Below are 23,048 nucleotides of genomic sequence, written 5' to 3'. Positions count from 1 at the left end.
GAAAAATCACATTTTAGTTGGAAAGTATTTTCAAGATGTTAAGCAATAAATAGGGCAGCTTATGCAGCAGGCAAGGATAGCCACAAAGGAAAGTGTAATGGCTTCAGAGCTAGATAAAGTAAAAGTATTCGGTGGACCAGTAGTTTCTGACATAACTTTTTGGAACAGATTTACCTATGGATCCAATGCCTCCTTGCTTTATGTTGCAAAAAGCTGACTAGCCCACACCCAGTCTCATCTCAGATGAACATTTTTAAGATTTATGAGTGTATTTTGAGATTTTATGATTGCCATTTGATTTATGATTTGTGTAGTAAATTTTCTAATAATATGCCCCGTGCAGGCACTCAAAAGCAAAGGACATATTATCTTCCAATCATTTTCCATCAAAATACAGAAAGTGATGAAGGTGGCATTTAAATAATGCTACATTTATACCTTTCCCTGACCCACCTCTCCTTTTTACTCCCCATATCTCCCCTCTACCCATGGTGATGTAGTGTAGCCCATCCTAAAGGCATATTATGCTTTTACTTCAGCTGCTGCTGCAACATCTTTGATCTAAGTGACCACTGTGTTTATGTCCCATGTATTTTCATGAGAAATCATTGATGCTATTTTTTCCCTAAAGGGATCCAGGAGGTCAAAGTTTTAAGGGAGGTTATCGTCCAACTTGACAGTATTTACAATTAGAAAGGTTTAAAAATTTTTACAAGGGCTCTTTCTATTCTCATGTCAGAGGCATAGTTTCTAAGTTCATGGAGAAGGCATTATCCAGAACAAAGAGTCTTGAAGAGACAGCACTGGTGAATTCTCTTCCACATACATTTGTTCCATTCTTTTGGTGGGAAAGTCATAGAACCACCACACTGATCTTGTTTACAAAACAGGAAGCCTCAAATGCTTTTCTAATAGTAGAAAGATCTTTGAAGACTTGGCCAAAGAGTTTTAAAACCATGAGAGATATTCAACATTTAATCATATATTATTCTACTTGCAAAGTTGTATGGCCCCAAACAGGTAAAATAAATATGAAGTTAATGCAGATCTTGAAAATTCTGAAGGTCTTTTTAACTTGCAAAGGAAGCCATTTAAATACTAAGAGCCCCCCCAAAATGCAAAGTCCAATCAAATAATATAGCGTCATGGATGAGAACTTCAAATTTCCATGAGTAGCCATAGAAAATAGACTTCTGGGGCTACAGAGCTATGGCTCTAAATATGAGGGACTAGAAATAGGGCGTATGATGTCCCATCACTGTCACGAAAGAGAGTCCAGTGAATATTCCGTCAGATGTCTCCAGTCATCGTGCAATTATAACCAACTGAGAAGATGTCCCCCAAATTGCTTGGGATGATAAAATTATTTATCAAATAAGAGTTTTAAACCCAGGGAGGGTATAAAATTAAGTAGAGAAAGGCCTAAGAGAATCAAGCATGTGGTGTTAATATTTTTGTATTAGGATATCCGGGCTTCTAGTTTCTATAATTTGTGATGTTCCAGAGAATTTGTCCTATTAGAGGAACGATCTTGTGATTTCAATTTAACATGTGTTGCTGAATAACTCATTTCCCAACTTGTCTACATTAGGATTTCAACTCACGGTTTAAAGTTGAAAGTGTAAGTGAAATACTAATGAAAAGTACTGGACATATAATGGAGCTTCCAAATAACCACTTTAATAAGTTTAATGAGTAAACGTACTACCTGAACATTTGAAAGTTGGTCAGTCAGAGAATCAAATTACTTAAAAAGTATATTTGACCACATTAAATGAGAATTTAGTTTAAAATATTTACTATCTTTAGGTTTTAAATAGCGCCAATTATTAATGATCTCCTTTAAGTATTAAATTCCTCTAGTTGTATAAGTTTATAAATTGATATATAAGCCTCACGAAGAACTACATTTTAAAATTTATAACTATAACAAAGTTAATATTAATTTTTAAATGAAAATTTTTTGGATAATTATTTTGTGCGCACACACACAACCTTACAAGCATCTATAAAGTCATACTCATGACATAGATTTTTGGGATAAAGAATTTAGATTTGTTTCCCTTTCAAAGTACCTATTATGCTTGGACTACATAACAAAAATAATAGGATATGCATCAATTTTTTAATTTTCACAAAGTTTGGAAGTCAGTCACTAAACATAGCCAATATCAAAAATTTAATCATATAAACTTAAAATTAAATAAATTACATCAAAATCAAAGGCACTGAATACTTAAAACACATCACTTCCTAGTTAGTTTAATGCATTTTCCTATGTATGCTCTTGAGGTCTTTTACATTTGCTGACTATTTATAGCGGAAATACCCTATAATGGTATCCTACTGATTCCTCTTCCCAAATCTTCTGAGTGATGTCACATTGGTACCTTGAAAGTGGCCACAGTGGAAGTGTTTATACCATAGAAACCAGAAAATACAGCAGAACAGGTTGTTGCTTTTTTGGGTGGAGGGGAGGACAGATATGGCGGATGCAGCTGTTAAACATTTACCAGCATACCATTGTATATACGGCATAATATATTACTACAACATACACTATAAATATTTTTGTTATGTTCTTAAAGTACTGAGATTAATTTTTGGACAATGAGCATTCAAAATGTTCCTGCAGGTCATTTCTAAATATGCTCCCCCACTGTACTCAAGGAGAAAGAAGAGTGCTTTGGCAGGCTCGGTGAGAAATCAATAGAACACCCTCTGCCTTCTAGCCCAGACTTGACCCATTACATTTCATCCCATTAATCGTTAAAAATAACTGCCGGCATATATTTTCTGTCATTGGATGAGCGACCAAAAGACTTCATGTTCTATTTCATAGATTTATGTCACTTTTACAAATAGAATTGAAAAAATTCCCACAGGACACACCAAAATGGACATAATATGAACTGTGTCCCCTCCTCCAGCCTCATGCTCCTCTACCAGTCACTTTGGTTTCTTAGAAAGATACTTTATGTACCTGCTCCAGACTTTTACTGGGTGACCTCAAGTAATGGGTGGAGAATTGTGCCTACAAAATCCAAGCTGGTTTATATAAGAAAGAACAGAGCTACACTTCAGAGAAAATAAGGAAACAAGTGATCTGAACAGAGTGTCATAGTGTAGTAGGCTAGAGTTTTGAAAGACAGAAGGGAAAGAAATTTGAGAAATAACTGCCACTATGAGGGAGAGCAATATATAAAAAAGATTTTAAAAATGAATAGCAGTCATGAACATTTATTATTAATTATGTAACAGGTACTGTCTAAGTGGTTTACATCTATAAATTCAACTTAATCCACACAACAACACTATAAAATAGTAATATAATTTTAGCATCCTCCACTTTACACGTCAGAAAACTCTGGAACTTTGAAAATGAGTACTTTGCTAAAATCACCTTAAAAGTGGCAGAGTTGGAACATGCGTGGAACTAGAGATTGTCATTCTACGTGAAGTAAGCCAGAAAGAGAAAGAAAAATATGATTTCACTCATGTGGAATCTTAAAAAAAAAGAAAAAAAAGGGACAGTATGAACTCATCTACAAAACAGAAACAGACTCGCAGACATAGTAAACAATCTTATGGTTACCAGGGAAAGGGGGTGGGAAGGGATAAATTTGAGAGTTTGAGATTTGCAAATGTTAGCCACTATATGTAAAAATAGATTTTAAAAGTTTCTTCTGTATAGCACAGGGAACTTATATTCAGTATCTTGTAATAACCTTTTATGAAAAAGAATATAAAAATGAATATATGTATGTATATGCATGACTAGGACATTGTGCTGTACACCAGAAATTGACACTGTAACTGACTGTACTTCAATTTAAAAAATTTTTTTAATTTAAAAATTTAAAAATAAAAGTCATGAAGTTGGAATTCATACTCAGATAGCCTGGCTCTTAACTTAGCTTATTCATTTAACCATTAGACTGTAGATAGTTGACTTACAAAGTATGCTGTATAGCCATATCAAAACTATTTACAGAAGACATCAACAAAGACTTTACTTTCCAACAAAAGATTTCTGTTTCTTTTAAATCTGTTAGCACATTTGGATTGGCCTCAATGGATACAGTTTTATTCAGATTATACAAGCAAAATTAAAAGAATCTGAAAATGTCCTAGTCACTGTGACATTCAAGGAAAATTAAATATAAAACAATTGCGCTATTCAGTGTTCTTTAGCAAAAGCTAAAAATTTAACAAAATTTCTATTGCACTGCATTGTTTCAACTTGTAGGCATACAATTTTGCACATCAAAAACCTTCAAAATTAGTCTCAGACTCTTCTTTCTAATAGGAATTTAAGAGAAAAACTATGTAGGCTGGATAAGACTGAAGGAATATAAATTCAGTTTATTTTGCATTAGGTTAGAACTCATGAAAATACAGCCTAGCCTTTCTAGAAATATGCCATCATTGAGAAAAAACATCCACTTAAGCTGCTTGTGGCCAAAAGTCCAGTCTTTGACCTGTACTCAAAGGTTTATGTGCTGGAAATGCCAGAAATTAATGAAGTGGATACTCCATTTCAGCATTAGCAGCAGAGTACCAGGAAAAGGGCAGAGGGAAAGTAAGAGATGAACCTGGGCTCAGGAAAAAAGCAGAGCAGAACAAGCATAATCAGAGATTGGAATATCTGCCTTTTGCCCAGTCAATCCCTGACCCCCAAGTCCTTTCAGCCTTTGTCTATAAAGGAGAATGGTGTTTCATCAAATCTAAGATGTTATCAATTTTACGTTGCACCCTGGTTCACGTATAGCTAGTTTTTTTTTTAATCCACCAATTAAACTGATATAATGCTTTCTTATAACTAGAATTGTTGTTTTATAGCTGTTGAAAAAATATGCAAAACATTATTTATGCATATCATGCTTTTCATGTCGTACTCTTTTGCACTCATAAAAGGGAAAATAGAATAAAAATAAACTGGTAAAGGAATTCCAAAACTTCTTCACCACATCTTACTCTTTTGGATCACTTCCAACAAAGAGTCATAGGCACCTTTGTTTTCCCATAAAATAGCACCCTCTGTGCCATCCAGAAAGCTGGTAATGATCTTAAAATACGCCCTAATATTGTCTTCGGGGTCTTCTTCCAAGTTTCTGACACCCTGCAAGTTCTGGTCCTTTCTTGATCTTAACTGATGCTGACAATGGAGGGTTTCAGGTAACAATTAAGAGCTGCTTCTACGGACTGAATGTTTGTGTTCCCCCACCCAAAATTCATACACTGAAACATGATCCCTAGTGCGATGGTATTTGGAGGTAGGGGTCTTTGGGAGGTGACTAGGTCATAACGGTGGCACCCTCCCTCATGAGTACAGTTAATGCCTTTATAAAACAGGTCTGATAGCACCCTTGCCTCTTCCACCATGTGAAGACACAGTGAGGAGGTGGCCATCTGTGAATCAGGAACGGGTTCTTCACCAGACACCAAACCTACCCATGCCTTGATCTTGGACCTCCCAGCCTTCAGAACCGTGAAAAATAAGTTTTTACAAGCCACCCAGCATTTGGTATTTTTGTTATAGCAGCCTGAATGCACTAGGACTCCATCCTATTAAGGTCCTTAGATAGTTTATGATTGAGACATTGAAGGTTTCAGTTTTCCCATCATGCTGCCAGAAACAACAGCCAAGGTCGAGCACACTCAAGCAATAACACTTCATCTCTTCTACCTGATCAGAGTACATTTTAAGATTACATCAATTGTAAGATATACGCTGCTTTCAGGAAAGTTAAAACATGGAAAACATACAGCTTAGAATTTATGATATTAAGAGTTTGAGCTGTTCCTTGTTAACTTGGGCAAAACAACTTGAGTTTTCACATAATTCTTTGAGTAAAACAACTGCTGACCAGCTTAACCTATCTATCCGTGTGACTTTTTCTTTCATAAGCATACCTTCCTGCCCTCAAAATCCATTATTTTGGAGTCCCCTACATTCTTCTCCATTTTTGGATCTAAAGAGATTGTAATGTCTTCCAACTTTGCTTTCCTAATTTCTCCTCACTTGGGCAGAGTGCACTTTGTAAACTCCTTCTCTCAGAAAAGGATCCAGTGTATTTTATACCAAGCAGTAAAGCACACGGTAAAGCACTATCCAGTGTGAAGGTCAGGAGCACAACCTCTACAACCCACGTGCTTCTCTAAGACTGTGGGCAGATGTGTTTCAGAATTCTTAATTTTCTTTTAATTTTAAGACGATAATATCATACGTATACCATATCCAATGTAATCCAGTAGGGTCTGGAGTGGCACCCTGTAGTCAAATGTGTGAACATCTCTGCACTAAAATGTATGAATCATAATACTGAGAGGGATGAAGGCTAGACGTGGCCTCACTTAAATTCCAGCTGAATTTTGCCACCAAATGAGATCACATCAGATGAGTTTTGCCACCAAGTGAGTCACACAAATCTTTTAGTTTTCAAGCTAATAGAATTTCAAATTACAAATATGGGGTGGAAGACATATAATAAGTATAAAGATTCAAGTTTTTGCATAGTTTTTTTAATATGTATATGTGTATGTGTATATGCATTATATATATGTATATGAATAGTATCATCTTATCCTTCCACCAACTCTGAGAAGATTAAGTGACTTGTCCTACATTTCACATCTAAAGTGAAGTGGCACTAGGGTTGAAACCCAAATTCCTCAGAGCACAGACATGAGGCAATTAATGTAATCGCTCAATTTATATCAAAATGAATTTAACTTTCTTTCAAAGATTCAAATGCCATTCTGAAAAATATTACTATTCTATAGCACAATGAAAAAAATAATTGTTATTTGAGTCCTATGGATTTTAAAGAACATGTAGATAGAAGAATTTACTGTGTCTTTACATTGCAAAGATTATCTTCTCTGTGGAAACCCGAGTTGGGGCTTCCAGGTTATTTCCTGATATGCTTATAGAAGATATAAATAAATAAGAAAGCCATGTCATGAAAATAACTGGGTTTGCAAGGCTATTGTTTTAGTAAGGAGACCGAAACTCTGCCTTCCCCAATGTCCTTGACCGGAAAGGAGATATATTTTTAGTAAAAAATTAAAATGTTCTGGTATAATACTTATAAGAATATTCACCCCATGTTATAGTGAAGTAAATCCAGATTATTTATCAAGACAAAATAATTTTCATGTAATTCGATTAAAATTATAAGAGAATATATTGCAACCAAACTGGGATGGACAAGCCTCCCTAACAAACCAACAGGGTGACCGAGATGAAGCCTTAAACTGTCCCCCGGGCTAGTTATGTGCCTGTTTAAAGGTTGTCCTGCTTCTTTAGCTAAATAACATTTTTTTCTGGCTTATTTTCTCATTTTTTTAGAAAGTGAAAGTTTCCTCAAAAATGACATTCACACACAAAAAATAGAATTTTTAAGTCAAAAAGTTGTCTCAGAGTTTTATTTTCAATTCTTCTTGCCAACACTTCTCCTTAATGCTGGCTATATTTAGTGAAACTTCCCTTCTAAGTGTGTAACGACCCTTTCAGCTGTAACTATCCCTGTTAATATTAACAGCTAAAGTTTGAGGTGTGATCGTAAATGACTTTTCACATGCCAAAAGTGTTTTATTTTTTGAAGTATCAAATCCTTCTTTAATTGCTGGCTTTACACAATGACTACAATCATCCCCAAAAGTAATTTTTAGAAAGCCATTTCAAAAAACATTATCTAAAGTAATTTTAAAATAAAGTGTTTTAAAATTATAAATACTCCAATAGGTGCTAAGTACTGAAGAATAGTTATTTGAAACATTTGAGTGTCTCTTCAGATTTCTTTAAGGAATCTTACAATAGTTTAAAAAAAAGTGGTTTATTTCTTGAAATTAAGAAATTTATTTTCAAAAGAAAGAAATCTAAACAACCCATATGTAAGTCTCATGGCCACACAAAAATGTCTGCATCCATAGTCACAACAATAGAGAAAAAATTTGCATTTGAAAAATTTTCTAATGGATATGCTAATCATATTGCACAAAGGTGCCATCCTGACCTTCCAGCGTGTATTATTTGAGTGATTTTTCAGTGACTTAATTTGACTAGGTCTTTGTTTCTCTATTTCTCAGTCTCCCCCAAGGCCACCACACATTGGAGGGAAAACTGCCTTCGTAAGAGGTGCAGCGTGACTGACACAGAACAGGGGGGTGACTCTTGAGTGCGCTTAGGCTGGATCCCTGCTTATTGACTCAAAGAGCGGGGGCTGGAATTTAACCCTCTCAACTAGACCTGGTCCTTTACCAACACATCAGCAAACAGGCGTGGAGCCTCAAATCCTCAAGTTCCCCTACAGAGAGGGTACTATTGACATTCCTTACTGCATGTAACCCTCCTCTAACCCTGCCTATTAGGTTCTGCTGTAGTTCTCATGTTACAGATAGAAGACACGGGGGCGCAAACAGCCAGTCAGGCTTGGGCAAGGCGCTGACTGAAAGCCTCTTTGGTTGCTGGTTATGCTACTGCATTTACTTCCTTCCCAAACACTGGAGAACTGGAAGATTTATAGACGAGAAAGGAGGGCCAGGGCAATCATTCTCGTATGGTTTATGCATAAATTATGGAATATACATATATATATAGAGAGAGAGAGAGATTGTACCAGTGGTTTTGGTAGAAAATTCCAAGTTTAAGAACAAATGTAAAAAAAAATGTAAACATGAAACCTGAAAAACAGAAGGATTAATGCTATGATTGCTCATTCAGAGAAGAGGATTTTTTTCTGGTGAGTTTTCATACATGAAATAATCCTTTCCCCACAAGTATCTAAATCAACCTTATTCACCTTAAAAGAAATTAATTGCCTTCCATTTCAATTTATATTTTCTTAAAGCTAGCCAGTTTTTTCCCTAATATTACAGACTCATGCTTCACAGACACTATTAACTAAGAAATTTAAGTTAATGACAAAGAGGGGATGAAAGGATTAGAAGCTGAATCTGATCCTCAGATTGCCTGGATTCAAATCCACTGTACCTCACTTTTCTCTCCTATAAAATGGAAGCTGTGAGGATAGAATGAAAAGATACAAATAAAGCACTTAAGATATCTGATAAACATTAAATTATAGCTCTTGAATCAAAATAACATGCAGAAGTGATTGTCTGAATGTCTTAGATAATAAAAAGGCTTCAATTGTCAAATATATGTATGTATGTATATATATATATATATATACACACACACACACACACAAGACCTACATGGGATTACTGAATCAATTCTCTAGGGAATAAAGCACTGCTTGCCAGTTTCCCAAAATCTTCAAATAATAAGGCTTTCTTAAAGGTGAGTGATACTCTATAGGTCCAAATGCCCCATGTCTCTTAATCTTAAAACTACACTCCAGACCACTCATGAATTGCTTCATTTAGGCATTTGGAAGTGTCAAACCAGCATAACACCACCTGACAATGTCCCTAATGTTACGTCAGAAAAGATTTACTGGTAAATGGACAACAGAATCATGACAAGCACTTTCCTTTATCTGCATCATGAAGTCTGGCTGTTTTGAGAGTCTGAGAAGATTAATAGGCTTTATAGGTCAAGCATCTTGCTTCCAAAATTCCTGGATTCGTGCGGGTCAGATTAAGGATGATATGGTTGAACAATTAACGCCCAGGATTCCAAGAGCCAAACTGCACTGCCCCACGTAGCAGCCTCAAAGCAGCAACCAGCAATTAGCCCCTCGGAGCAAAGGGCCGTGTGACCGTTTACGACCCCTGGCTGTTACTGCCCGCGAGGGCCCACGTCTGCTGATGGCCGCGCCCATCAGGGAATGAAGACCTGGCGGATCACGCCCCCAGGACCTCTGCAACCTGGGTGCAGCTTTGCATTGTGGCCGTTGCTTGGCAGGTTTGGCTTCATGTGCAGCTAGACCTCTGTCGTACGATTAGGCAGACTTTCAGTTACAATTCAAATGTGGTGACGTCTGCATGTGTTCACTGCTGCGTGTGATTCACTCAAACTTGGGCAAAGTCGGGTCTGTTCTTAGAGATCAGTGATAAAGGAGTCGCTCGTGGTGCCTAAAAGCATTTCAGAGATCACAGGTATGGTAGTATAATATCTATACATACTAAGTATCTATGTAATATCTATCTACAAAATATCTATAAATATCTACGTAATACCATAACTATCAGGGCAGGGACTTTTCACTCATTTATCAACACTTAGAATAGGGCATAGACAAGTCCTCAGTAAGTATCTATTAACTGACAACATGAAGAAATGACTAAGGCAAGGCCTTGAAGTTGGTGACTTAGGCAAGAAAAAGGGACAGACTCAGGACATGGGTGGACAGGAAGAAAGAACTAGGTACCTATGAGGTTAGCATTACAACGTGGTACCAAAGGCATAGGATCGTCAGTATCCAGCTAACTCAACACACACTGACTTGTCACTGCTACGTGTGAATTCACTGTCTCCCACACTTCAGTCATTTTTTACCTTCCTCACAGTTTGCCATATTTAGGCAGCATCTATACATTCAATTTCCCTTTCAATGAACCTTAAATGGACTCATGTCTAAAATGTGCCCTGCTCTACACACTGTCACCTGTCACATCCTGGGCTTCATGCTCTGATCAGTGCTTCTCAAGCTGCGACACGTGCATGTCACCTGGGGATGAAGCTAAGGCGAAGATGCCAATGCAGCAGGTCTGGGATGGGGCCGTTCCTGCCTTTCTCACAAGCTCCCAGCTCAGGCTAAGAACCACGCTTTGACTATCAAGAATCAATACATGTATTTTTTCCTAACACATAAATACTTTACTAGAAATATTTTAAACTTTACCCTTATGTTATGTAAAATCATCTCACACTCCCCACCAGTGGTAAATCTAATGATATAAATACTGACATTCTGCTGGAATTGGGGAAAAAAAAAGTTTTAAATGTCCCTTCTTTCCACAAACTCACTGTCAAGAAGGAAGCTATTTAAGGAAGAAACCAAGATAATACGTACCATGGGCTATTCCAGAGCTCTGTACGAAAGGCTGAGAAATCTCTGCGAAGCTGGGGAAAGCCTTGGGAGAAGCGTGTCTCTGAGCGTGACAGGGGGTGCGGAGAACCTTCTCAGGGAGCCCGGAACGCAGGCTGTCTCTGGCCTGTCCCTGCGTTTGTGTTCCAACAGAGGAACTGGCCAAAGGCTGCAAGGGCCCTCCACCCGTCCCACCAAGTCGCCCATCCCGGGGCCTGCACCAGCCTGCAGGAGGGCCCTCTTCATGGGCTTGTCCATCCCCAGGTGAGCGAAGGATGAGTCTGGGGGAGTTCATCTGCTAGAAGAGGCCCCTTTTTCTAACACATCTTCCTGGAGGGGCATCTTGATTCTCATGTGCACAGACACCACAGAGCTGCTTATTCAGAGCCACACACTGCGCATGATGGGCCTCATTTCTTGCCAAGGAGGGTTCAAATTCCTTCCCTTTTCCCAAGTTTCTCTCCCATTGTTATAAAGAGGATGGACTGTTGGGGCGGCAGGGAGCTCAGATCCTGGCTCTCTGCAGTATTCTTCCTATTTACCCTCTGCTACAGATAAAACAGTGCCCTCCCCCCCAAAGATGTCTACACTCTAACCCCAGAACCTATGAATATGTGTTACATGACCAAGGGGAGTCACGGCTGCAGATACAGTCAGTGGTGCTAACTGCTTGACCTGAAAACAGACAGTATCTTGGAATATCCAGGTGAGTCCCATGGGCTCACAAGATTCCTTAAAAGTGGGAGAGGGAGGCAGGAGAGGAGGTCAGAGGGATGTGATGTGAAAAGGACTGGACACGGCTTCCCTGGAGGAAGGGGCCACCAGCGAAGGGCCACAGGCAGCCTGTAGAAGCTGGGCGAGGGGAGGCAGTGGAATCCCCCACACCGAGAGCTGCCAGGAGGAACGGAGCCCTGCGATCCGTGCAGCCCGGTGAGACCCAGGTTAGACTCCTGACCTCTAGAGCTGAAAAATAAGACATGTGTGTCGTTTTAAGCCACTAAGTCTGTGGTCATTTGTAACAGCAGCAAAAGGAAGCCAACGCACTTTCTCTCTGGTCCCGGAGACCCCCTTGTTTTGCCTCTTCTTGTTTCCAGGAGGCTCCTCTTTCCTGCTTCCACATCTCTCACTGTTCCTTCACAATCTTTAGCCTGTCTTGAGAATCTCTGAAAACTGTTTCTTCCCCAGGTTATGCAACTAGTTCTCCTCTTGCTCTGCAGGAATCCCAGATTTGCTGAACGTGACCCAGACTCCTCGTGCAGTTATGTCTCCACTGGCCTGCGTGGTGTTTTTTCACAAGCCAGATTGAAACACACATAGGTGAGCTCTGTGCCCTCTAGTTTGCCTGGAATTCACCCTACTCCATACCATATTCCACCCAGCCCTCTTCCCTGGCCTACGTTATTTGCTTTGTCCTTTAAGGTTTGGAGTCAAAGACTCCTCTCCTAAAACATAGATGGGTAATGAGATGCTAAGATGTTGCATTAAAAAGAATTCTTGGGTCAAATAGATTTAGGAAATGCCAAGATAGATAAAGGCAGGTTGTTATACGTCAGATGTTGACAGCCTTGATTATTCTAATCACCATCTATAAATGTACAGGCTACAGCCATATACAGCAGGGAGCTGCAGATCCCATCTCCCAGCTGAGGTCCCCATGGAACCTTAGCCGGTGGAGCATCTTACAGGTAGCCACACTGAGATATGCTGGTTCAACACATTCTCTTCATCTGTTCTCATTACTACCACCATCACCCCATCTTAATGATTTCCCCTAGTTGCAAATGTAATCAATCACTTATAGAGCATGTACTACATGTCATGTACTGTTCTAAGCACTTTCACACGTATAAGCTGATTCATGACCCTGAATGATAGCAGGCACTGTTCTTATTCCTATTTTATAGGTAAAGAAACTAAGACCTAGGGAAGTTGCCACGTGCTCAGTGTCACACAACTAGAAAGTTACAAAGCTGGCGTTTGAACCCACCCTGTTCCAAAGTCCTACATCCAGCACTCACCCTGCTCTTCAGCTGGAGGTGTGGGTCCCCTATAAGAAAACTTTCCACCAGAAGGAGCTGAAAATAGAACAAGCCATCTCAGATGAGATTAAATTCACTGCCTCAGGAGCTATTCAAGAAAAAGTTGGAGGGCTTCTTACAAGGGAATTTTATGAGAGGCATTAGTATTGAAGACATGTAATCTAACCATAGGATCTTTCAAAGTATGAGATTCTAAAAGGATGAGAGAATCTATGCTGGCTGGAAAGGCAACGCGAGCAAAGGTAAGGAATGTTGTTTGAGCCAGACCAGCCTGGCTGTTATGAAAAATTCACGGCAAATGGTTGCCAAGTAATGCTGCAAAGATTGACTGGAATCGGATTGTAGGAGGCCTTGAATGTCAGCATAACACGGATTTGATCTCAGTCCTTTAACTGATGGGGAGCCCTGAAAAGTACTGTATCAGGAAAATGATAAAATTATATACATACACACATAGTGAGTGATACAAAGGAAATTAATCAGACAATAGTCTTGATCCCCCGGGTGAGGATTCTGCCTCTTTTGCATCGTCTCTTCCTCCCCTTACCACTAGGTGGCACCAGAACTCAAAATCAGGCTTCCTGAAGAGGTTGTTCTAAGCCTTTTTTGCAGGATGACTTTGTATAAAGATACCTGATGTGATGTGAACATATAAAAATATTTGTATTGCCAATTCTTAATTTGCCTCTTCCTTCACCCTGGGGTACTTTTCCAGTAGTTGGCAATTTTCAGCTTAACTGACTGTAACGTTCTGAAGAAGAACTTCTGGGGACTGTGCCAGTTTCGAGTACCGGTGTAGACCGGTGAAGTAATGCACCCTGCAGAAACTGCTAACAGCCAGCTGGAAGCTGATACGGGGAAATTATTCGACTCTTAATGCAATAAGGGGGAACTCTTTCAATTCACGAGACAGGGGGGATTTTCAGGTGGCCGGCTGAATTACCTCCTAGACACAGAATTCTAGTTAGAGCATGGAAGTGGGGAAAGCCTGAGCTAACTAATTACCTGATTCTTCAGGAAAGGAATCTCAGAGCCCAGCACATTGTCCTTCCTTTCTGAATGCCTTTTCTCAGCACAAACAAGTTTACAGGGAAGAGGGCTCCTCCCATACATATTTCTTAGTTGAAGCTTTTTTTCTTAAGTGCCACAGTTCTGTCTTTTCAGAAGATGACAGGGAGGTAGGCTATCAATTTGTTGGAAAGTTAGTGTGCTCGAAAATCTACATAAAAAGCAATCAATTCTGGTCACATGTAAATATGTGTATAGTGGCAAAAGTACCCATCAATTGAGATTCCTATTTTAGACATCTAAGACTAGTTTGCATGGTCCAAAGAACCAAAAGGCAAATGGCATGTCACCCACATCACAGGTAAGTGAGCACATGGAATTTTTCCCTAAATCCTTCAAACTGAAATTTGAGCAGGAAATGCAAAATTAGTGACCATGTCACAAAGGAGGTATTGTTTAAAGATAAACAGGCCTTTGTCTAAACACCATAGTCTCAATTTTTCCAACTCTAAAGTAAAAGGAAAAAAAAAAAAAGATGTATGTACTCTACTTGATTTCATTTACTTGAAATTTTTATGTTTTAGTTTTTCTAAACCTGCCTCTTCTAAAATGGGCAGTAGAAGAGAGGCTAAAACAGATGATAGACTTATGGACTTGGATAAATAATTAATGGCCTGGAGTAATTAGCTGGAAGATGTTTAATCATTCATCTGTCTGAGTCATCACAAGCATTTGCGCCTACCCACGAAATACCGCACTAATTATGAGTGTACACATTTGGTCAAAATGGAAATTAATACATGATGAGAATCAGCACTTTGAAAAATTAAAATATGAAAACAAGTCTGTCTGGTCTCCTCTTTGTTTGTTAAAGATAAATGAAATTTTGCTTTTCTTTATTTTATCTAATAAGAAAAAAGTTGTAGAAATTCCATCTGTATGTATAAGCTAGAAGTCAAACTTTTTAGTTAGGGAGGCAAAATAGTTGGCTAGTCTTCTAGTTTTGCCTTTCTTTAGGAACTTTTTCCAGGGGGAAAAAAAAAGCCAAACCCCAAACACCTCATTATTAAAGTATTTGGTGAACAATTAGGGTTCTTTCAGAGGACTTAAGGGAAAAAATGTCCTTTAACATAATGCTGTTTTGCAATTTATGGCTGTGTTCTTCAATGTAGTGTTTTCCAATACAATTTTATTACAGGCTCTAAATTATACTTTCACAGGAAAGGTCTGCCTTTAAACTTTTAGGTCAGAATTGTTCAGATCTTTTCACACTGAATCAATCAGGTTTAAAGCTGGCAAAATCCTTGGCAGCCTTGTAAATCTTTCAAAAGATGTTATCCAATTACCCTTCATGGGCCACAGGATTCTACAGCGTGACTATTTCCTTCTCTACGAGGAATTAAGTGCTCATGAGAGGTTAGAAACCAATGGAGTTGAAAAGTAAGGTTTTGCATTTTCCCTCCAGTTTACATGGTTTAGACAGCTACAGCCACTAATAAACAGATCGTGAGATCTGCCGCACACATTCTGACCTAAACGGTGGCCTTGGCATCACTGAAATTTGACTTGTTACAAATTAGCACCAAAAAAAAAGAAAGAAAGAAAGAAAAAGAAAAAACACATTATAATACCAGAATAGTTCTATTATAAAACCTAACTGGGACCTGAGTTTAGCATAAAGAAATATCCCAAATAGAAAGCACGAGAGATCACTATTGCTCTTTGTTATTTTCTCAAGAAAAACAATTTTTTAGATACATTCAATAAACACACTTGGGATTAGAAAAGAAAACAAAGAAGATAAATGCACTTCCTTGGCTTGGGTTTTGATCTTCTAAAAAATGTGCTTATTTTCCATTTAAGAAAAAAACACATATTCATCTCTGTTAGTTCTTCGTCCACTAGCTTGCCAATGTGGAATACTAATAGAAGGCTAAGGAGACATTCAATTTATATAAAAGCTTATTTCATGCCACTTGGTTTCAAGGGAAAAAATAATCATGGGCAGAATCATTTTGAAATAATTTTTCAAGGAAATACGTGAACCTGCCTGTACATGCCCGCACAGAAGTTAGGAGAGCACTGCCCTCTTTTGTGATGTAAAAAGCCGAGTTGGGGTCATGGGACCGCAGTTACACCTCTGACCTCAAGGCCCCTGGAGTCATTCACTTGTCCTGACCTCTGACCTCTGGCAAATCACAACCCCGACTGTCTGTTTCGCTTGATTTTTACTACCTATAACAAAAGGCCTCTCCCCCTCTGGAATACATAAGCAGAAGTCACATAAATGTTTAAAAATAGTTTGTCAGCCAACAATCTGGTAAAGAGCAAAGTGTCAAAAACCAAAACAAAAAAAGTGACCAAGCTAGAAGGAAAATGTCTTACATTTAAAGTGTCCCCCAGGGGAGTAGATTGATTTCAGGGACTACACTGTGAACAGCTGGCCTCATGTTCCCTCTTTTAAAATCTTTGTTTCCTTTGATTTTAAAATGTGATGTAGCAAGAGGTAGGAAGGTGGACGCTGTTATAAATGGTGCTTCTGATTCTTCCCAGGCCGGTCATTAAAAATCACAGACATCACCCCTGCAGCTGAGTGTTCACCAACACTTCCTTTTAACCACTATCTAAATTGCTTCCATCACCAAAGAAATGCAATTCCCCTTATCAGGATTGTGAGTGAAAGGTGAGTATGTGTAAACACTGGGAGTAAAATGTAGAACTCTGGGGCCAATTCAAGGACAACAGCGGAACGTAGGCAGTTCATAGTTTTAAAAATTTGTACCTCTGCCCTCTGGATTGAATACTCAGGTACTTAGTAAATACACTTCTAAGTCCCAAATATTACTCAGTCTTTATGATCTCAAGTGCTAAGTATCTAAGTGACACCACTGATTGGTAACTACCAAGTGATTTGAGTTTTCACCAGTTTTCCTTTCTAATACTCTAGTTTGTTTGCTTTTTTATTTGAAGCAAATAATGGGGGAAGAGAAGCTTAAAGATACAGATTAACAAAAGTGTCGAGAAGGCTCAACACAGCAAAGAATGATGTATATTTTCTCATCAAATGGAATCTCCTGAATTTTAATACTCTAGGATTTGTCTACTTAAGGAATATTTTTATGGTTACTTATTTCCCAGCCAGCATGGAGATTCTTATTTTTTTTTTCTTTTTGCATTAAGATAAGGGGATTTCGATATTAATTTGGGGGACAGTTTTATTTTTAGCTATTTTCACTGGCTGTATAGTGGAAATCCACCTTTTTTTTCTTTCCTGGATCTAAAGAAGTGCTTGCTACTTTGAAAATACAGTGAAATCTGGCACACTGATGAAGTGGGTTTAGGTAGGGAATCCACTTAGTTCAATGAGAATTTTGAAGGAAAATTAAGGGTTTGCCAACTACTCAAACAAGTCTAGTTAAAACCCCTGCAAAAGAGGTTTTTCAGTATTTGTAATTCATTTTAAACAGACTTGAAAACAGAATCTTTTTAAAAAAATCTTAAATCTGTTTCTAGAAGTTTATCTGCAATCTACAGTTTCTGTGATCTCTAGACAGAAAAGATTCAACAAAAGGTGTTAAAATATTACCCTTCCTAGATTTGAGGTAGGGTAAATTGGATCAGGTACAAACTGTAGTGTGGTATCTTATGCTATCTGAATATTCTATGGCGTACCATGTGACATCTCATGCTATCCGAATGTCCTTGTTCCTAATTTTCACATCTCTCACCACAATACCAAAAAACTTCCAACAGCAATCAGGATCTTTTCCCCTGAGATCTCAGCTAAGGGTCTTGTGCTTTCAAATTAGAAATCTCAGAATTTAGTCTTCATTACCATTCCACTGGGTATTTATGACTTCCTGCAGAGTGAGCCTTCAATAAAACTTAATTAACCATATGGAAATTTGAAGGAATTTGTTGCATGCTTACCTGAAAATATTTTTAAGTCTAAAAGTTGAGTTAATAGAAAATAAATGGAACCTTTAATTTCACAGAAATCTGTGGCACGTCATTTCTGAATAAGATCACTCGATGATGGATGTTATCCATGCCTTAATTGTTTCCCCTACATTAAGCCATTTAAATAAAGCTGTCTCTCATTTTCTCCTTCTTCCTGAAAGACAGGGTATAGAATTTTATAGCTGTGATTTTAAAATAACAATACTATGAAAGACAGTCAACAAACAAATTTTACTTAGGGTTTTACAAGGCTAGTATTGACCGCAGTATTTCTTAAGACCCCTTTGATCTCCGTGTATATCTACTATGGACTTCCTCTAGAGCAAGACATTTTTCAAATGCAAAACATCAGTCTTACTGCTCTCCTCTCCCAATACCTCACCCAAACCCCCTACACCCAGGTCTGCTTAAAATATTTCTGTTACTATCCATTTAGACAGAGCAGGGCTTCTCAACATTGCTACTCTTGACAACATGGAGAGGACAATTTTTGTGGTGGAGGACTGACTTTTTCATTATAGATACAGACTGGTCTCTACCCCCAGATGCCAATATCACCTTCCACAAGTGGTGACAACCAAGAATGCCTCCAGATACTGCTCAAAGTCCCCAAACTGCCTCCAGTCAAGAACCACTGAGATAGAGATTAAATCCTTAAAAAGTATCCACATGGTGTTTTCTTACCGATCCTTACTGACCAAAATCTGTGTCAGGCAGTGTTCTCCAGAGAAAAGGAAGTATAATACAGAGAGAAAGAGATTTATTGTCAAGAATTGACTCACACAAATATGGAGGCTGACAAGTCCAAATCCACAGTGTGGACCAGCAGGCTGGAGACCCAGGAGAGCAGATGGTACAGTGGGTCCAGCCACACTCTCACCGGTGACGTCTAAATCTGTGTTGGCGAGGATGTCCCACTGTCACCCCGGTTACCTTCCTACATTGGGTACTGCCTCCCAGCCCCAGGGGATTCTCTGAGTTCTCCCTTATCCCCTCTTAGAGGCTGTGTATCTGCTACCAGTTAATTCTTTTGTATTAAATACTCCCTTTTCAAATTACTGGTGTAGATTCCTTCCTGGACCCTGTCCAGAACAGCGGCTCAATGAATAAGAAGTTTCAATACATATACACAAACACATGTACATAGCTGTATTTCAAGGATACTGAAATATCCCCTTCTAAGACAAAAAAAGAAATTGTAGCAAGCTGAGCTTTTTAAGGACATACTATAATGATAAGTATCCATGAAACAGAATTTTACTGCTGCATAGAGCCCCAGAGGTCACCCAAGCCCCTGATTTCCAGTTGAAGCATCTCGGTCACCAAGAGGTTAAGTGACTTCACTTACTGAGTGGCAGAGTGGATGCGAGACCCTAGGGGTCTGAAGAGGCAGCTCCTCCATGGACTGTCTCAGCCCCCACTCCCACCCCCACCCCCACTGGGGACACTCTCCAGGACATTCACCAGATGACTCACTGGCTTCTTTATGAGGACCCATGGGAGGGAGAAATTTCTCTCGAGTCTAAGTACCAGAAATAATTATGCTTCTTCTGAATGACTGCTCCAGATTTAGCTCACGGACAATGTAAATCAAGTGCTTGTTTCCCACTTAGGATGGTATCTAGAAAGCTCAGGGGCCCCACAGCGGCTCTCTCCTGGCAGGGGGCAGAATCTCATGACACCCACACCTTGTGCGCCCCCGCCCTCCTTTGGCTTAATCTCAGCTGTTTTGTAGCCTGCTTTCCCCTTTGCCTCGATGGCCTCACATATTAAGTACTGTTACCTTATTCCACGTCAGACACGTTAGAATATCCATTTCGGAATAAACTGGCTTGTAAACAAAATACCGAAGTACAAATCTTCAGTTTTCCTCATGCTCACTTCAGCAGTCTTTTCATTTAAGTATTTGCTGACAACAGGAAGGAGTTTAAATATTTACATCCTCCCAAGAATGGGCACACCTTGAATGTCTAAAAGCAATTCCATCAGACTTTTTAAAATTTCCCCCACCACTTGCTTACCTAATGAGTGTGTTTAATAAATTGCCAATGTCACATCCAAATAATAGAAATCGTTAGTTTTATCAACTTCTTAGCTGTTCTTTCAATGCAAAAGTATCCAAATTGATAAAGCTGACCAAAGGCTCAGAAAGGATATTCTTTTGTTTTTTTCTTATCTATTCATTGAATTATAAATGTCAAATTTTGGTTTGTTTCAAGGATGGTCATTTAGCAATACTTCACAAATTTAGGGGGGAAAAATCTGTTCTCTGTCCTTCTATTTTGTGCTCTTATTATTTTTTTTTTCTTGCTGAATAAGCCGCTTTCTTTTTGTGGGTCTCTCTGGGATGGTGAGAGATGGCTATTCAAACCTTTATTTGCACTTGGACCCCCTCACATTTCTGTGCTTCCACAGCCAGGCTCTACACCTATCATTTATCATGGGCAGTGGGGCTCAGATTTTGTAAAGGGAAAATAAATATTTGCTGAATAAATCCTCAGAGCTGCTACCAAAGATGGAAAATACTGGAAACAAAGACACAATCACAGATACAAAGTTGCTGTGGCTGGAAATAGAGAAACGGCATAAAATTCCTGCTTTTCTCCTCATAATTTCTCCAAAGAGAAAGGTTTTGTTTCTCTGTACTGAAGCTGAAAAATCAGATACTTTTGGCTTTGTCTGATTCCAAAAAAATACTTCTGAACAATGTTTTTCTTGTTTTCCTTACTTCAGAGAAACCCAGCCACTTCATGCCACTGGAAAATACTCATTCTTTTCATGAAGTGTCTAGGTGAGAACTTGCCAAAGCTTTTGTGTAAATATATATGGTAACTTTCGGCTCGTTCATACCCTGAAAGCCTTCAGTGAAACAAAGTCAGGCAAGCTGACCTACAGACCAACCTAATGGGGGGAAATCCTGGGAAATGGGCCGCAGAAACAAGTGGACCGAATGAGGTAGGAGTTAGAACGAAGCGATGAGGACACGATGTCTCTGCGCTCCTCTGGACGTTGCCAGTATATTACAGATGGGGGCTATCTGCAGGCTCTGATTTAACTCAGAGTATGGTTCACAGACAGTGGGCCAGCATCCTTTTAACTCTCAGATTTTCAATTTATTTCAGAAAATATAAGATCAATTTTCCATGTGATTCAATTGGCTTATTGGGTTAATGCCCTTCATGGCTTCAAATACATCCTTGTGCCTCTTTCTATTACCCAGGGCTTCGATCTTCAAAACTGAAGTCTGTGTTTCCCTTCGGGCTCTTCTGGGATGACCAGCTCAACTGAATCAATGAGGAATGAACCCTTATCTTTGGACACCCTAAATTCTTCATGCAACTGAACTAACAGAAATCAGAATAGACAAAGGAATTAGGAAAGACACATTTCAAATACCATATCCTATCAGTTGGTATTTAGTAAAAAGAGGCTAGTAGATTTTTAAAGATACACCAGTCTGGAAAGTGTGTTCTCAAAATTATCCATAGGAAAATATGCTTATGTTTTCCAGTGTTATCAGTCAGTTGAAAGCTTCTGATGAGGACTTTTAAGACATTTTAAACAGTCTTTGCCTGAAGTTTGTAATCCTTTGCTTAAGGAAGCACATACACTGTGAGTCCTGGCACAGTGATGGAGTGTTGGCCAGTGATATAAAAGGCCACGGGAGAGCACAAACAGCTTTCTAGATACAGCGCACAGGACCCCTGGGAGCCAAGGGAAGCTACATCGAAATTTGCTGCAGTTGCACCTGCTCTTGCCCAGCATGTCAGCTCACTTCCAATAAGACGTGGACTCCTTGAGTAATTAAATCAGGGCTCTAATCTTCCCACTAGAGAGCCTATCCTTGGCATCAACAGCAGTGTTGACCCTGTAGGATGCATTACCTGAGCCTCCCCTTGACCACCATGCAAGTTCCTCCAAGGCCATTTGCAGGCTAACGTGAGTGAGTAAACCGGGAGAGAAGCCTGGCTTGCACAGTACTTACTAATATAAATATGACAATTCCTGTGGCTATTTTTGACTCTTGCAGAATTACAGTGCGAATAAGGCATCACAGAAAAAGCTATGGGTTAAGTGCGCTTAGTCTTGGGGTGAAGGGAAAGATAAGGGTTGGTGCAGTTTAAAAATAAATGATTCAGTTGCCATGGTTTCCTTCCTTATAAATTCTTTTCAACATGAATTGTTGTTGTTGTGTTTAATTTTAGATTCATGCAGATTTTCGATAAATAAGAATTCCTATACATCTGAGAAATGGTTTTTCAAAAGCTGCAGGAAGAGGTTTTTGGCAGTCTGGCTTAAACATTTCTGAGCAAAATAACCTGCAGGGTCCTGGCTTTAGACAATTACCAAGGAAAGTGAGTAAAGAGAATGAGAACTCAGGGGACACATAAAACACATTTAACCTTAGGATTAAAAAGGAGTTTATGTGGCTGCAACCTTGACGGGAAAACTTAAGGACTGAGGACTGCTTCTCAGGACCAGAGGGAGGCAGATGTCCCTCCTAGGAAGCAGCTGTCTTGACAACCAACTCAAAGGATTAGACACCAAATGTTAATTTAGCTGAATATGCATTTATTAATATCAAAGGCTCTAACTTTGTTTTCAAACTCCGTCATATGACTTCAAATATAATTCCATTTTCTTGAATAGGGTGTCAGAATTACTTATAATTTCTACCTGCTCAAAAGTAGCTGTTTCAGACACATATTACTATATATAAAACAGAAACAAGGACCTAGTGTAGAGCACAGGGAATTATATTCAATTTCTTGTACTAACATATAATGGAAAACAATCTGAAAAGAAAAAATATATATGTATGTATATATATAAAACTGAATCATTTTGCTATACACTTGAAACATTGTAAATCAATTACACTTCAATAAAAATTTTCTTAAATCTGTTTTTTTTTTAATTTTATGATGGATATTCTAAACTTGGAAAGCATAAATGAAAAGGAAGAGCTGACTTTACCAAAGAAATTCTTTTTCCTTATGCATTTGTTACAGGATTGTTTACATAGTAAAATCCTCTA

At 38.7% G+C, this 23,048-nt stretch overlaps 1 long non-coding RNA gene across 1 annotated transcript in view; it reads right to left on the bottom strand.

The window, feature by feature from the left end:
* Positions 1-19,895, bottom strand: part of LOC105089208 (uncharacterized) — a 131,724-nt gene extending 111,829 nt beyond the window's left edge. Inside the window, exon 1 of the long non-coding RNA XR_004141233.2 lies at positions 19,794-19,895. This is a non-coding gene — a long non-coding RNA (uncharacterized LOC105089208). The remainder of the gene's footprint in view (positions 1-19,793) is intronic.
* Between the last annotated feature and the right edge of the window lie 3,153 nt (positions 19,896-23,048).

The sequence above is a fragment of the Camelus dromedarius genome, chromosome 13, assembly GCF_036321535.1.
Source record: "Camelus dromedarius isolate mCamDro1 chromosome 13, mCamDro1.pat, whole genome shotgun sequence".
NCBI classification, from domain to species: domain Eukaryota; kingdom Metazoa; phylum Chordata; class Mammalia; order Artiodactyla; family Camelidae; genus Camelus; species Camelus dromedarius.
Note: the sequence above shows the minus strand (reverse complement) of the source record. Positions and strands in the feature narration are given on the sequence as shown.